This window comes from Tamandua tetradactyla, chromosome 24, assembly GCF_023851605.1.
Source record: "Tamandua tetradactyla isolate mTamTet1 chromosome 24, mTamTet1.pri, whole genome shotgun sequence".
In the NCBI taxonomy this organism is placed as follows: Eukaryota; Metazoa; Chordata; class Mammalia; order Pilosa; family Myrmecophagidae; genus Tamandua; species Tamandua tetradactyla.
Window position 1 is genome coordinate 18,453,159 of NC_135350.1, and position 17,532 is coordinate 18,470,690.

At 34.9% G+C, this 17,532-nt stretch overlaps 1 protein-coding gene across 4 annotated transcripts in view; it reads right to left on the reverse strand.

The window, feature by feature from the left end:
• The window catches only part of TET2 (tet methylcytosine dioxygenase 2), a 169,815-nt gene that overhangs the window by 67,112 nt on the left and 85,171 nt on the right, over positions 1 to 17,532 (reverse strand). The gene's annotated exons all lie outside the window — the stretch shown is intronic.

The window sequence follows — 17,532 nt, forward strand, 5'->3', positions numbered from 1 at the left end:
ATCATATGGTAAGAATGTTCATGTTTGTATGTTATGTTTAAAAAAAACTTTTTAATTAAAAAAAATACCAGCTCATGTAGGAAGTTCATACTTTATTAGTAAACAGTATCAATTTCCTAACCAAATAATTCTTTTTTATAAAAATGTCAAGAACAATAGAAAAAGATCACCTTTCTTCTCTAGCACCTCACATATTCAATCACTTGCTAAGCTCTATCAATTCTACTTCCCACATATTCCTTGAATCATCTTCACTGCCACTTGTAGTACAAATCTACATTATCTTGCCACATTAACTCTTGCAGTAGCTTTCACAATGTTTCGTCCTCTAGCCCAGCTTGCCCCTTTCACCCAGTCCTTCAAGGGCTCACTGAATTTGTTACCAAACGGAATTTTCTAAAATATAAGTCAGATGTCATACCCTATACTTAAAAGAGTTTACTGCCTCCACATTGCCTACAGGAGTGGTTTGAAACTCTTATCAGCTGGAGAGATGAGGATACCCCTTCCATGTTATCAACACCCAGGGGATGCAGTAAGAGTGAAAAGTGCCTCTTATAAAATATTTTCTTTCAGTAATTCCTGTGCTCTCTAGAGAGGCTGGCTGTCCACTTCTATTGAAAATCCTTGCCTAACATAAATGGCTTTCTTATGCAGGTTTCTATTTTTCTCTCTTCCTATTCCCTCTCACAGTTTATATACCAGCAAGAACAATAGCTTATAAATGCCTAATCAGAGCAAGCTATTTCAGACCTCCTCGCCTTTGTTGTCTATCTACCTGTCTTCATCCATTCATTTCTCCAGTGATACCTAAGCATCTCTCTAAACCTGCCCCAGATATCACTTTCTTAGGATTCTTCTCTGATTCTCAAAGAGAATTAATAACTCCACTCCCTCTTCTAAATCTTGTGGATGGTCTACCGCTGGACATATCTCATAGCTCACTCAATGGTAATTTGTTTACTCTCACTACACTGTGAACTCCTTAAGTATAGAGATTCTACTTTATTGGTTTTTGTGCCTAGTATACAGTGAGCATCCAATAAAAAGTTTTACTAGATTGATATAAATTTGCTCATCTAATAATCACTTCATTCATTCATTTATTCATTCATTCATTTATTCAAGCATTTTTGAGACTAGTCCCAGTAAAGATTTCAAAATCTGAATGAAAAGGAAAGCAGGAAATACAAGCATTAAGGAGCTTAAATAATCCATTATACAAGGTGACTGCTTCCCCATTCATAATATAGTCACACTTCAACCCCACAGTCTTTCTCATTACATTTATTTTAAGGATATAAGTAGAAAAAATAAGACTATTTCATTTTAGGCTAAAAAAGCTCTGTTAAATAGTCATTGCTTACTAACCACAACAAATGAAATGGAGGAAGAAATAAGATAAACAATGGAAAGGAACACTTAGTTTATTATTCTTTGCAGATAATAAGGTTATATATGGTCAAACTGTTAGAGTCTATGAGAATTCAGTAAAATAGCTGAAGAAAAAAATCAGTAGCCTTTATATATAAAAGTAATAACCAATCAAAAGTTTTAATGGAATAAAATACAATATTAAAATAGCAACAAAATATTTTTAAAACAGTAGGAAGAAATGTAAAAAGAAATATGATTTATTTTAATAGAACTTTAGAAGACTACTATTGCACGAAAGCACAAACAAAACAAGTAGAAAGGTATAGTACACTCTTGCAGAACTGTCAAATTAACCTATTCATTTCATGTACTCTCAATAAAAATGCTAGCAGGAAAACAAAACAAAACAAAATGCTAGCAGAATATTTTAAGAAATTAAAGAATGTGATTGTAAAGTTCATATAGAAAAATATACAAATTGGATAGCCAAGAATATTCTGAAAAAAAAATAATAATGGGGAATGGGTGGGGCAATAGTTGCAATAAAATGTATTAAAAAGCAACCAAAGCTACTATACTTACAACAGCTATGCTTGCACATCAATAAACAATAATAAGATCAGTGAAACAGAATGTCCAGTAATAGATCCAAAGGCACACAGATATATGGTGTAAGATGAAGATGCAAATTCAAATAAATATACAATATTAGAACTGTGTAATGCTCTGAAAACAAATCTTCTCTTATGCCTTATAACTGGAGAAATTCTAATATTTAATTATTAAATATGAAAAATAAAACCCTAAAAAACAGCCCGAGAAACAATTTTTTTTTAATAATCTGTGATGGTTAGGTTCATGTGTCAACTAGGCCAGGTAACAGAGCCCAGTTGCTTAGTCAAGGAAGCACTGGCCTGATTGCTACTGTTGAGTTTTCAGCTTGCAGGCTGCCAAGCTGGAATTTGGACTTATGTATCCCTATAGTCGCATGACACAATTTTAATAAAATTTATATTTGCAGATATCTCCTGTTGGCTCTGCTTCCCTAGAGAACCCTGACTAATACAGCTTTAATACTGGGAGTGATTTTTGAGAAACAGAATCTTAAGGATGAGGTTTCTGAATTGGTTCTTGGGTTTTGGGAATTGTTTCTCTACTCTGATTAGATTCAAAGGCACTAATGACTCTATTTCCCATAATCAAAATGCCAGTAATAGTCAATGGAGTGAGGTGGCAATAGAGATATGCAAATTATCACCACTGGATACCCCCACTCAAGTGCTTAAAAGAGGTCAGGCTCTGGGTGAGAGTGCTTTGATACTTTGGTAGAGTTTGTGGAGTTAAAAAGCATATTGATGTTATTGGTCATTCCTAAAGAGGGTGGACAGAGTTGTAAGAGAAAGAGATGAACTCAAGGATGTCAAATTCTGAACTTATGCACCACATGAAAGATGTCAGAGTTTCTATATGTGCCTTGAAAGAAAATCTCACTGCATGTAGCCACAGACTTGATATTTCTGAAACCCAGACCCAGAGTTCTATTGTATGAGTGGCTGAATTACAACATAACTAAATTCCCAACCTTGTAGGGTGTCTGCTAGTAAATGAAGGCATTGATTGGAATGGAATCCTGAAAACTTGAATGAGGACATATGGGTGACAATGATGGAGGTGGGAAAGTTGAAACCCTAAAAACCATCATCCTGAAGCAGCTGGACAACTCAATTAGAGTGCCAACTAGGTGGCAAAACCTTGCAGGGTTGTGGCAAAGTTCTCCAAGAGGCTGTGTATGTTTTAAATCAGTGTCCACTTTATGATGCTTTCTCCTATAGTTAGCTTTCACGGGTCCAGGAATTAATGGGTAGAAATGGGCATGGCACCACTCATTATTGCACCTAATATTCCACTCAAAAAAGTTCTGCTTGCTTTTCCTGCAGGCTTACATGAGACCTGCTGGGCTACAAGTCTTATTTCCAAAATGAGGTCTGCTTCTACCAAGAGACACAACAATAACCCTAAACTGGAAATTGAGACTGCCACCTAGCCACTTTGGGCTTCTCATGCCTCTGAATCAACAGGCAAGTTTGGAAATTATCATACTTACTGGGGTGATTGATCCTGACTATCAAAAGGATATAGGACTGTAAAAATGTTTGTGTTTGTATGAAAGAATGTTTGTGTTTGTATATTGGTATGTTTAATGAATTGAGAAAAAAAAAGGATATAAGACTGCAACTACATAATGGAAGTGAAGAAGAGTTTTCCTGGAATACAAGAAATACCCTAGGTCATCTCTTAGTACTACCAGGCCCTGTGATTAAAGTCAGGAAAAACTGCAACAATCCAATCCAGGCCGGACTAACAATTGCCCAGAAACTTCAGGATTGAAGGTTTGTATCACCCACCAGACAAAGAACCATGGTCAACTGAGGCACTTGCTCAGAGTAAAGGGAACACGGAATGGGTAGTGGAGGAAGCTAGTGATAAATACAAACTATGACTACATGATCAATTACAGAAATGAGGACTGAAATGGTTATCAATATTTCTTCCTTGTTTTTTTATGAATATGTATGTATATGTATATGTACAGAAAGCAAATATCTTTGTTTTCTTCCCTATCTTATCCCATTATCACATGGCATATGATGTATCAATATCATGTCATAGTATTTAAGTTATGGGATATTAAGTTTAAGAGTGAATATTACCCAAAGACTTATACCATATTCTGGAGAGATTTAGTGTCCAGTTGTGTGGAAGTTAGATTCAGGTGTTAACTTGGCCAGGTGAAGGTGCTTAGTTCTATGTCTGTGGACATGAGCCAATGGCATGTGAACCTCATCTGTTGCTGATTACATCTGCAGTCAGCTAGGAGGTGTGCCTGCTGCAATGAATGATGCTTGATTTAATTGGCTGGTGCTTAAATGAAAGAGCTCAATGTAGTACAGGCAAAGCAGCTCAGCATACCCCATCTCAGCACGTGTAGCTTAGCCCAGGCCTTTGGAGATGTAAAAAGGAATCACCCCGGAGAAAGTTGTTGGAACCCAGAGGCCTAGAGAGAAGGCCGGCAGAGATCACTTTGTGATTTCCCTTGTAAGAAAGAACCTCAGTTGAAAGTTAGCTGCCTTTCCTCTGAAGAACTATACATTAACTAAATAAATCCCCTTTTATTGAAAGCCAATCTGAGTCTGGTGTGTTGCATTCTGGCAGCTAGCAAACTAGAACAAGTTTTGTGCAAGATAGTTGAGTACTATTAGGTGAAAAATAAGTTTGTTATCTTTTATTTAGAGATTAAGTATGTTTTAAGGTGATATGAATGACTTCCAAGTTGACAAGGAGTGGACTGTGATGGTCAGGTTCATGTGTGAGCTTGGCCAGGTGGTGGGGCCCAGCTGTGCAGCAAAGCAAGCATTGACCTGTTACTATAAGGCTATTTTGTGGACTTAAATTACCAGTAAATTGATTGTATCTATGGTTGATTACATCTACAGTCAACTGAAGAGAATGTTTTCAACAATGAGACACATCTCATCCAAGTAGTTTAAGGATTTAAAAGAAGAAGACATGATTTCAACAGGCAGAATAGAGAATTTCCATCTCTATTTCAGCCATCCAGCTTTTCCTGAAGGATTAATTGAAAACTTTTATAGGCATTCTTATCTTGCAGTCTGCCCTAAGGAATTTGGACTTGTACATCCCCACCATGGCTTGAGACAGTTTTTATGAACTCTCATAACATTTACAGATATCTCCTGTCAGTTTTGTTTCTCTAGAGAACCCTGACTAATACAGTGACTATTGGGAAATATCTTTCTCTGTTATGCAAAATACAGACGCCATAAAAGTGATGAGAAAGCTCACTGGAATACCTATATGCAAAAATATACCTGTAAGCAAAGTTAAAAGTCACAAACTTTCCTAACTATGTAGGGCTCCTACAATTGATAAGAAAAAGACAAACAATAGGATAGAAAGGCAAAGGAAGGTTAGAGAAAGTGAAGTGCAAGTAGGTCTTAAAGACTTAAAAAGATTTACTCAGGCTGACTCATTAAAAGAAAGGAAATTAAAACTGCAATAGGAGACAATTTTTCACTTCTCAAATTGGCAAAGATCAAGATATGTGATGACATACTATGCGGACTAGAATGTGGGGAATCATTCTCTTACATGGCTATTGGGAGTCAGACGTGGAGGACAATTTGGCAATATCTACAAAATTTCAGACTTTCTCTGATCCTTCACTTCTAAGAATTTATCAAATAAATATGTATATTTATACATATTATAATATACATATAAAATATGTATATTAAGTGATTTATATACAATCTTTTCCTGTAGGAGAAGGTTAGAAACAACCTAGGTATTCCATAAGGGAAATGTTTAAAAATTACGGATCACATTGTCATCACATAGTTTATGCATGATTCACCACAATCAATTTTAGAACATCTTCATTATTCAAAAAAAATTTTGTGGAGCATCCACATAATACAATACCATGTAGCTGCTAAAATTGAATGATGCATCTCCTTATATTTTCTGATGGAAGTATCTCTAAATAATTAAAAGAAACACAGCAAACTACAGAACAGTATACTTGAGAATGCTATAACCTTCATATTAAAAAAAATTAATATAGACTCTTCACTGAAAGAATACACAAGAAACTAGCAATAGTACTTTGCCTCCCCAAAAAAGGTACTGTGTTGCTGGACAATGGTATAAGAAGGAGAATGCTTTAACAGTTTGCCTTTTTTTGTATCTTTTAAACCTGTGTTGGTTTGAAAGGATGTATGTCCCCTAGAAAAGCCATGCTTTAATCAAAATCCCATTTCATAAAGGTAGAATAATCCCTTTTCAATACTGTATGTTTGAAACTGTAATCAGATCATCTCTCTGGAGACGTGATTTAATCAAGAGTGGTTGTTAAACTGGATTAGGTGATGACATGTCTCTTCCCATTTGGGTGGGTCTTGATAAGTTTCTGGAGTCCTATAAAAGAGGAAACATTTTGGAGAATGAAGGAGATTCAGAGAGAGCAGAGAATGCTGCAGCACCACGAAGCAAAGAGTCCACAGCCAGCGACCTTTGGAGATGAAGAAGGAAAACACCTCCTGGGGAGCTTCATGAAACAGGAAGCCAGGAGAGAAAGCTAGCAGATGATGCTGTGCTTGTCATGTGCCCTTCCAGCAGAGAGAGAAACTGTGACTATGTTCATCATGTGCCTTCTCACTAGAAAGAGAAACCCTGAACTTCATCAGCCTTCTTGAACCAAGGTATCTTTCCCTGGATAATTTTAATTGGACATTTGTATTGACTTGTTCTAATTGGGACATTTTCTCAGCCTTAGAACTGTAAACTAGCAACTTATTAAATTACCCTTTTTAAAAGCCACTCTGTTTCTGGTATATTGCATTCCAGCAGTTAGCAAACTAGAACAACATGTGTATGAATTACCTGATTAATGAATAAATAAAATTTAATTTAAAAATAATTCTAGAGATTTCCTGTCAACCAAGATGGTGGTGATGATCCAGGGTACCTAAAACACCTTATGCAACACCTACATGGGACACCATCAAGGGTGCCAGTATACACACGATGGGAGTCCCAGAAGGAAGATGGAGAGAAAGGGGCAGAAAAAACATTCAAAGAAACAATGTCAGAAAACTTAACAAATTTGATGCAAGACATGGATAAGCATATTAAAGAATCCTATTGAAACTCAAATAGGATAAACTCAAAGAGAACCATACTCAGACACAAAGTCAAACCACTGAAAGCCAAGGAAAAGGAGAGAGTTCTGAATACAGCGAGAGAAAAGCAATGTGTTATGTCCAAAGGTATCCCAATAGGATTAAGTTCCAAATTCTCATCAGAAACCATGGAGAAAAAAAGGAATTAGAAAAAACATTTAGAATGCTCAGAGAAAACAACTGTAAATCAAGAATTTCATATCTGGTGAGACTTTTTTAAATGAGGGGGAGATTTAGGCCCAATATATCCTGAAACCCAGAGGGGCCAGCCTCTACAGAACTTCAAATAGTTCCATCTCCCTATTCCACACTATCAAAACCACTTTCCAACATGAAAATGCTAGAATGGTTATAGCCTAAATACCCCTAAAGGTTGGGAGAGATATCAAAGGAGAAGGAGGGGTTATAACAGAGAAGATAGGATTTAACAATGAGTATGACTGCTGAATCATTTATTTTGATATTTCTTTTAGTCTCCAGTGTCTTAGAGAGGCTAGAAGGAAAAACATAAAATCGTGGATTTATAATCTATACCAAACTCTGAAATCTGTTCTACAACTATTGGTGTGGTGGCTTTGAAATTATTGCTTTTTTGTATGTATTGTATTTTTCACAATAAAAAGCATTTTTAAAGTAATGACCAATCTAAGGTTCTGTATATATAATATATAAAGATAAAATATACAAGTACAACAAAAAGGTGGGAGGAAGTAGGGGTATAGGAATAGTGTACGCATATGCTATTGAATTTAAGCTGTTATCAAATGAAACATGATTGCTATAGATTTAGGATGTTAAATTTAATCTCCATGCTACCCACAAAGAAAGTATACAAAAAATGTATACAGAAAGAAATGAAAAGGGACTCAAAATGGCACAATATAAAACATGAAATAAATATAAAAATAGGAACAAATATTTTTAAATTAATGGAACAATTGAGGAAAATAGTTAAAAGACTTAGAAGACCAAACAGAAGAATCGCAGAACAAAGAACTCAGATGGATTTCTTAGAAAACTAGGAATAGAAAGAAACTTCCCTCACAACTGGAGGACTTAGAGAAAGAAAAGCACATTGGATCAGAGATGATCAAATAAAGAAAAATTTAGAAAAAGGGCAGTTTATGAATAAATTGTAGAGTTTCTATTTAAGGTTGATGGAAAATTTTTGGTAACAGATGATTATGATGGTAGCACAGCACTGTGAATGTAACTAACAGCACTGAATTATATATTTGAATGTGGTTAAGAGGGAACATCTTACATTGCGTATATTTTACTAGAATAAAAAAATTAAAGACATAGGACTGTACAACAAAGTGAACTCTAATTGAAGCATGGACTACAGCTAATAGTATAATTATAAAAATGCTCTGTAATCAATTGTAACAAATCTAATAGGGTATTGTATGGGAATGCTGTCGATCATACACAACTTTTCTGTCAATTTACAACATCTCTAACAAAAAATAAAAATATTTTATATAGAGAAAATCAATGAAACCAAAAGTTGGTTCTTTAAAAAGATTAGTAAAACTGAAAAATTTTTTAACTAGACTGACGAGAGAGAGAGAAGGAGAGACAGAGAGACAGAGAGAGAGAGAGAGAGAGAGAAGAGACAAATAATTAAAATAAGAAATGAGAGGGTTCAACTTCCCCAAGTTGAATCCTTGATATTCTCACAAGCAGTGTAGACAACCAAAGCAATAGGCAGAGCCCCCAGTCTTAGGGTTTGTTCATATGAAACTTAACCCCACAAAGGATAGGTCAAGTCTACTTAAAATTTAGGCCTAAGAGTCACCCCCAAGAGAGCCTCTTTTGTTGCTCAGATGTGGCCCCTCTCTCCAGCCACCATGACGAGCAGTCTCCCCACCCTCCCCCTCTCTATGTGGGACATGACTCTCAGGGGTGTGGACCTTCCTGGCAAAGTGAGACAGGGATCCTGGAATGAGCTGAGACTCAGCATCAAGGGATTGACAAAAACCCTAGAATGAGCTGAGATTTAGCATCAAGGGATTGAGAAAACCTTCTCAACCAAAAGGGAGAAGTGTGAAATGAGACAAGTGCCAATGGCTGAGAAATTCCAAACAGAGTTGAGAGGTTATCCTGGAGGTTATTCTTATGCATCAAGTAGATATCATCTTGTTATTCAAGACGTAATGGAGAGGCTGGAGGGAACTGCCTGAAAATGTAGAGCTGTGTTCCAGTAGCCATGTTTCTCGAGGATGATTGAATAATGACATAGCTGTCACAATGTTACTGTGTGATTGTGAAAATCTTGTGTCTGATGTTCCTTTTATCTACCTTGTCAACAAAGGAGTAGAACATATGGAATAAAAATAAGTAATGGGGGAACAAATGCTAAAATAAATTTAGTTTGAAATGCTAGTGATCAATGAAAGCGAGGGGTAAGGGGTATGGTAGGTATAATCTTTTTTTTTTCTTTCCTGTGTTTGTTTTATTTCTTTTTCTATTGTCTTTTTATTTCTTTTTCTGAATTAATGCAAATGTTCTAAGAAATGATGAATATGCAACTAAGTGATGATATTGTGAATTACTGATTATATACATTGATGTTTTATATTGTTTCTTAATTTTTTAATTAATAAATAAATTTAAAAAACAAAAAAAAACAAGAAACAAACAAAAACTTAAAAAAAAAAAAAAGAAAAGAAATGAGAGGGGGGACATTACTACTGACCCTACGGGGAAAAAAAAAAAGACTTTTAAGGTAATACTATGAACAACTCTATGCCATGAAATTAGATAACCTAGATGAAATGCACACATTCCTAGAAGCACACAAACTACTTACATTGACTCAAGAAAAAAACAGATCTCAACAGACCAATAACAAGTAGAGAGATTGAGTCAGTAATCAAAAACCTCCCCCCAACACACACAAAAATTGAAAACCTCCCCACAAAGAAACACTCAGGACCAAAAGAATTAATATCAATCCTGCTCAAACTCTTCCAAGAAACTGAAGAGAAGGGGACACAACCTAACTCATTCTGAGGTCCACATCACCCTAACACCAGAGCCAGATAAAGATACCAAAGGAAAGGAAAATTACAGACCAATAACCCTTATGAGTATAGATGCTATACTCCTCAGTGAAATATTAGCAAACCAATTCCAATAGCACGTTAAAAGAATGATGTAACATGATCAAGTGGAATTTGTCCTAGTAATGCAATGGTGGTTCAACATATGAAAATCAATTAATGTGATACACACTAATAGAACAAAGAAAATAAAAAAACTACACAATCATCTCAAAAGACACAAAAAAGCCATTTGATAAAATCCAGCAAACTTCTTGATAAAAACACTCAGAAAACAACGAAATAGAAAGAAATTTCCTCAACATGATAAAGGGAATATACGAAAAACCCACTGCTAACAACACACTAAATGATGGAAGAGTAAAACGCTTTCCCTCTAAGATCAGGAATAAGATAAATATGCCCACTGTCAGAGAATTCTTGATATTCTCACAAACAGTGGGGACAATCAAAACAATAAGCTAAGCCCCCAATCTTGGGGTTTGTTCATATGAAACTGAACCCTGCAAAGGACAGGCTAAGCCTACTTAAAATTAGGTCTAACAGTCACCCTCAAGAGAACCTCTTCTGTTGCTCAGATGTGGCCTCTGTCTCTCAGCCAACACAGCAATCAAACTCACTGCCCTCCCCCCTCTACATGGGACATGACTCTCAGGGGTGTGGACCTTCCTGGCAATGTGGGATAGAAATCCTAGAATGAGTTGGGACTCAGCACCAAGGGAATGAGAAAGCCTTCTCGACCAAAAGGGGGAAAAGTGAAATGGGACAAAAGAAAGTGTCAGTGGCTGAGAGATTCCAAGCAGAGTCGAGAGGTTATCCTGGAGGTTATTCTTACACATTAAATATATATAACCTGTTTAGTTAAAGTTTAACGGAGAGGCTGGAGGGAACTGCCTGAGAATGTGGAACTGTGCTCCGGTGGCCACGTTTCTTGAAGATAATTGTATGATGATATGGCTGTCGCAGTGTGACTGTGTGTTGTGAGAGCTTGTGTCTGATGCTCCTTTTGTCTACCTTATCGATGGACAAGTAAAACACATGGATTAAAATAAATAAATAATGGGGGGGAAACAATAAAATAAATTTAGTAGAATGAAATGCTGGTGATCGGTGAAGGGGAGGGGTAAGGGGTATGGTATGTATGAAATTTTTTCTGTTTTCTTTTTATTGCTTTTTCTGAATTGATGTAGATGTTCTAAGAAATGATCATGATGATAAATATACAACTATGTGATGATGGTGTGTGCTATTGATTATATAACAAGAACAGAATGATCATACGATAAGAATGTTTGTGTATGTATGTGGTTATGTATCATAAATAAAAAATAAATAAGTTTAAAAAAAGAAAGGGGGGGTAAGGGATATGGTATGTATGAATTTTTTTCTGTTGTCTTTTCATTTCTTTTTCTGAATTGATGCAAATGTTCTAAGAAATGATCATGATGATGAATACGAACTATGTGATGAAATCTGAATTACTGATTATATGTGTAGAATGGAACTATCATTTGCTAAGAATGTTTGAGTTTGTCATATTTTAAAAAAACTTAAAAATTGATAATAAGTAAACAAATAAAAATATGCCCACTGTCATCACTATTTTTCAACATTGTACTGGAAGTACTAGCCATAGCAAGAAGTAGAAATAAAAGCATCATCATTAGAAAAAAAGATGTAAAACTTATCCTATCTACAGATGATATGATATTCTCTACAGGAAATTCTGAAAAACCCACCACAAAGCTACTAGAGGTAATGAATTCAGCACAGTGGTGAAGTAAAAGATCACTATGCAAAAATCAATAGTGTTTCTTTAATAATCAATAGTCTGAATGGGAAATCAAGAAAAAAATTCCATTTATAATAGCAACTAAATGAATCATATCTAGGAATAAATTTAATCATATACGTAAAGAACTTACAAATGGAAAACTACAAAACATAGCTAAAAGAAATGAATGAAACAACATTCCATGTTCATGGACTGGAACAACAAATATTGTTAAGAGGTCAACTCTACCTAAAACAATCTATGGACTCAATGCAACCCCAATCAGCTTTCTTTTTTTTTGCAGTATTGGAAAAGTCAATCATCAAACTTATATGGAAGGGTAAGGAACTCTGATTAGCCAAAAACATCTTGAGATGAATACCAAGTTTGGAGGACTCATTCACCAGTTTTTAAACTTAATATAAAACTACTATAATCAAAATGGTATTGTAATGGCATAAGAACAGGCATATGGACCAATGGAATTGATCTGAGAGTTCAGAAATAAACCCTTATATCTCTGGCCAACTGATTTTTGAGAAGGGTGCTAATTCCATTCAACAGGTAAAGAACAGTATATTTAATAGATGATGCTGGGAAAACTGGATGCTCATATGCAAAAGAATGAAAGTAGAATCCTACCTCACATCATGTACAAAAATTACCTCAAAATGGATCAAAGACCTAAATATAAGAAGCAAATCTATAAAACTCCTAGAAGAAAACATAGGTAAGCATCTTCAGTACATTGTGGTAGACAAAAGTTTCTTAGAGTTTACACCAAAGGCATGAGGAACAAACTAAAAGAATAGATAAACTGGACCTCATGAAAATTAAAAATTTTTGTACATCAAATGACTTCACAAAACTTAAAACATAACCTACTGAATGGGAGAAAATATTTGTAAATTATATATCTGATAAGGGTTTAATATCCAGAATATATAAACAAATCCTGCAACTCAAGAACAAAAAGGCAAACAATCCAATTAAAATGAGTAAAATACTTGAATAAGCATTTCTCCAAAAAGATATGCAATGCAGATAGCCAAAAAGCACATGAAAAATTGTTCAACATCATTTGCCATCAGAGAAATGCAAATAAAAAACACAAAGAGAGGGTGGGCCACAGTGGCTCAGCAGGTAAGAGTGCTTGCCTGCCATGCCCAAGGACCCGGGTTCGATTCCCAGTGCCTGCCCATGTTAAAAAAAAAAAAAAAAAAAACACAAAGAGGGCCATGGTGGCTCAGCAGGCAAGAATGCTTGCCTGCCATGCCAGAGGACCCGGGTTCATTTCCCGGTACCTGCCCATGTAAAAGAAAAAAAAAAAAAAACACAAAGAGATACTATTTCACACCCACTAAAATGGCTTCTTTTTTTATTTTTAAGGAAAATAACAAGCATTGGAGAGGATTTGGAGAAATAAGAACTCTTGTTCATTGTTGGTAGGAATATAAAATGATAGTTACTATGGAAAACAGTTTGGTGGTTCCTCAGATAGTTAAATACTGTAAAGAATTGCCACTTGACTTGGCAATTGCATTTGTAAGTATATACTCAAACAAATTGAAAGCATGGAGTCAAACAGATATTTGCATACTGATGTTCATAGAGGCTTTATTTACAGTTGCCAAAAGATGGAAGCAACCAAAGAATGGATTTTAAAAAAGTGGTATATATACATATAGATATATAGATATACACAATGTAATATTATTCAGCCTTAAAAAGGAAAGAGAAAAAAAATGGAAAGAAATCTGATGCATTCAATAACATGGATGAACCTTGACAACATCATGTTGAGTGAAATAAACCAGGCACAAAAGGACAAATACTTTATGATCTCACTGTTATGAAATAATTAGAAAAAAGCAAACTCATAGAAACCCTGCACTACCCTGGCTTGTGGTTATGTTAAGGGAACACAACTGTTCAACTGCCATAGCAGTAACTGAAGGGAATGGCACTTCTTGTTGTCAAAGCCTGCTGAGCATCCACCCCATCTCTCTCTTATTTCCTCTTGTCTTAATATGAAAAACATATCCCACTAGATCAAAGCTAGTTTTAAAAGGATGTCAATGAATTTTCCTTTCAACCTCACAGAGGCCGAACAACCAATGATTTAAGTAGTGAATCGGTTGTCACCAAGTACAGAGGAGGATACATAAAAAACTCAATGACTACATTTTTTTTCCAACTAGCAATATTTAACATGACTTAAGAAAACTTTTCTGATTATTGAAACTTTAATATGAGAAAATGCTTGGCATATGTTTACCTGCTTTCCCGTAACAGTTATCTTTGCTAATCAAAATGTAGTAAGTAGCTCATTACACAAATCACACACATATATACACAGGGTTTTTAATTATACAGTATAGTGTGAGATTTCTTCTAGGCTTACCAAAAGGCAACAAGGTGAAATAAACTTTAAGAATGAACAAAACGTGGCACTTCAATTCTAAAACCAGTTTTGGCTTTTTTTTTTAAGTTAAAGAGATATATTCTAGAGGTAAATTCTGGAGGTAAATTTCTAAAACTAGAAATTATTATTTACCTAAATGACAGGGGTTAAATCACAATGAATGAATATCATAATTTAGATCTATTAGTTATTTTATGTTTATCCCTTCATGCTAATAGTCTAATATTACCCATACACTATAACTTTCTTAGGAACCAAAAATTGTTTTATCTGCTATAAACAGCACCTGTTTTTTTTTTTTTGGAAATTCTAAAGGTTAAATTATAAACAAGTAATTTAATAAAAATAGGAATGGGTACTATTCATCTTATGGTCACTTCATGATTTCAGATAACACTCCAGGACAATTTTTCATAAACTACTCTAGAGAGAGAAAGACAGAGACACTGAGAGATTGAGACTGCGCGTGAGCTTAAGCGTTAAGCAAAAATGCCAAATATTCCAAAATTTTTCTTCTATGTCAGAGGTAGACACTTATGAAGTATGTTTGTCTGAGTTGAAAAGACTGGCCTTTTAATAACATTCTGGCTTCCTAAGACCAAAACAGGTTTTAGCTACAACAATTATTTTTCAATATTTAGTTTTGTTCCTTCTCCCACATTTCTGACAATAATTTATTATAAATTCAAGTTGCATCAGCAGCATCTGTGAAACAATTACTGCATCCAGGACTGACTCTGCAGTCTAATCCATCATAATTATGACAGGCCTCTTTGAAGATGCTATGATGCATGACTTAAAAATAGCACATTAGTGTGCAAATGGATCAGCATCTCATTTCACCAATATGCATTTAGGGTTGCAATTTAGCTCAACATAATTTCACTCTTTTTGAATCACTTAAGAATGGTAGCTGAATCTGTCAGTACATAAAGCTATAGATGATGCTCAAAATTTGTGAAGAAGGCTTTTTATTTTTGCTTTTGTTTATCTTCTGCTTAATTGATTTTGTGGTTGGTTTGCATTTAACTGTTCTAAGTGAAAAAAAAAATACACATTTAAATCTCAGAAGAGCTTTTTCCATGGGGATAAAAGAGTCGATTTATAGATCTGTATAGGTACCATAATAGTAAAGCAGTAAATATTTTTTTCCATAAAATATCTTTGACTTCATGTTTTAAAAGTCTATAAAAAATGTCATCATCAGATGTGTCCTGTTAATAAATATATTAAATTACTGGGGGTAAATATCTAAGACTGGTTACTTGCAGGGACTATATCTACTAAAGTTAATGTGCTTCGACATTAACCTTAGGAGATCAGTGTATATGCCTGACACCTCCACTGACAGACTTTGCTTCATCATTAATTCAGGGTGTTAGAAATTAATCAGTTCTCAATATGGAAAAGGTTGAGTGAGGCCATATTTGAATATACCTCCCTGGGTAGATGATACTACTTCCTGTAACTATTTTAGGTTCCTTCTACCAAAATGGGATATAATTTGTGTCAAGATGTGTGCAGGTCATTGAACCTCATTACTATCTATTGACTATCCCCATGGATAGTGCTATAAAATCCTGACCAAAATTTTGATCTGAATCCCTATCATTACATCTGTCAAATTCCCTCCATTTAACTCCCTGGGGTATAAATCTCCCTGGCAACATAGGACATAACTTGCAGGGATGAGCCTGGCCATGGCATTGTGGGACTGAGAATGTTTCCTTGATCAAAAACAAGATGAGAAATGAAACAAAATAAAGTTTCAGTGGCTGAGATGTCAAATCGAGTCAAGAGGTCATTCTGGTGGCAATTCTAATGCATCTTTCAGCCAGATATTGCCAATAGCCACAATATGCCAAGCCCCAACCAACAGTATTCCTGAAAACCCTAAAGAATATTCCCTGGGCTCTATTTAGGACTTTATAAAAGTTTTACGTAGTAAGTCTATTTTTCAGAAACTTAAGGCCTTGAGACTCTTGCTATGCCAGATAAGCCTTGAAATCCAGATGTCTCTCCAAGAACATAACCTGCCTCATTCCTCTACCCCATATGAATGACACCCCTTTCCAGCATGAAAAAGTTAAAATGGTCATTGCTCAGATATCCCTGCAGATTGAGAGAAAGATCAAATGAGAGGGAGGAGGTATAACTGAGAAATTAGGATTTAGTAAATGATTATGACTACTGAATCACTATATGGATTTTCTTTTTAGTTTCCAACGATTTATGATAGCCAGAAGGAAATACCTGAAATTGCTGAACTGTAATCCAGTAACCTTTATCTTTGTTAATGAATATATAACTACAGTGACTGTGTGATTGTAAAAACTTTGTGATGATCACTTCCTTTATCCAGGGTATGGGTAGATGAATAATAAAATAAAGACATACATGAAAAAAAAATAGGTCAGGAATATGGGGAAAAAATACCCCTCTGTAAACTATGGACAATAATTATAGCACTACTTTAAAAATCTTTCATCAATTGTAATAAATGTTAACTACTGTTAAAAAAAATAGTAAACTTCCCTTAAAAAGTGTTATCATCAACTGCAACAAATTTTCCACACCAATGTAAGTGTTGGTCACGGGGTGCTATGTGGGAATCCTCCCACATAGGAGGATTTTTATTTTATGCACGATTTTTCTGTAAACCCATATCTGCTCTAATAAAAATTTTTTTTAAAATTCCCTCCATTTAGTTTGCTACCTTAAACTACTATGAAACACTGATGTGGTTGCTAAATCTAACCTGGTAGTAGATGGAGAGTTTATTTTTTATAGAATATTACTTATAAAATTAAAAAAACAGTTCTTCATGAACTTAATATTAAGACTAAAATTTTAAAAAGATGAGTCAAGCAATCCAGAACTCATTATTATCAACAGTAAAATTAATGGACCTAAGCTACATGTAGATCACATGTTAAACTTGGAATCTATTGCTTCTTATAGGAATTAAATTTGATGACTAGGAGCTGAATTAATATTTTTATGGCAAAACTGATTTTCATATTTCTCATCTTGTAAGAACACTGAACTTTTCTTAACATTAGGGAACCTGAGAAAATGTACTTCATGTCTCTTGAAAATGGGCCAGTGACCACATAAGCAAGTCGA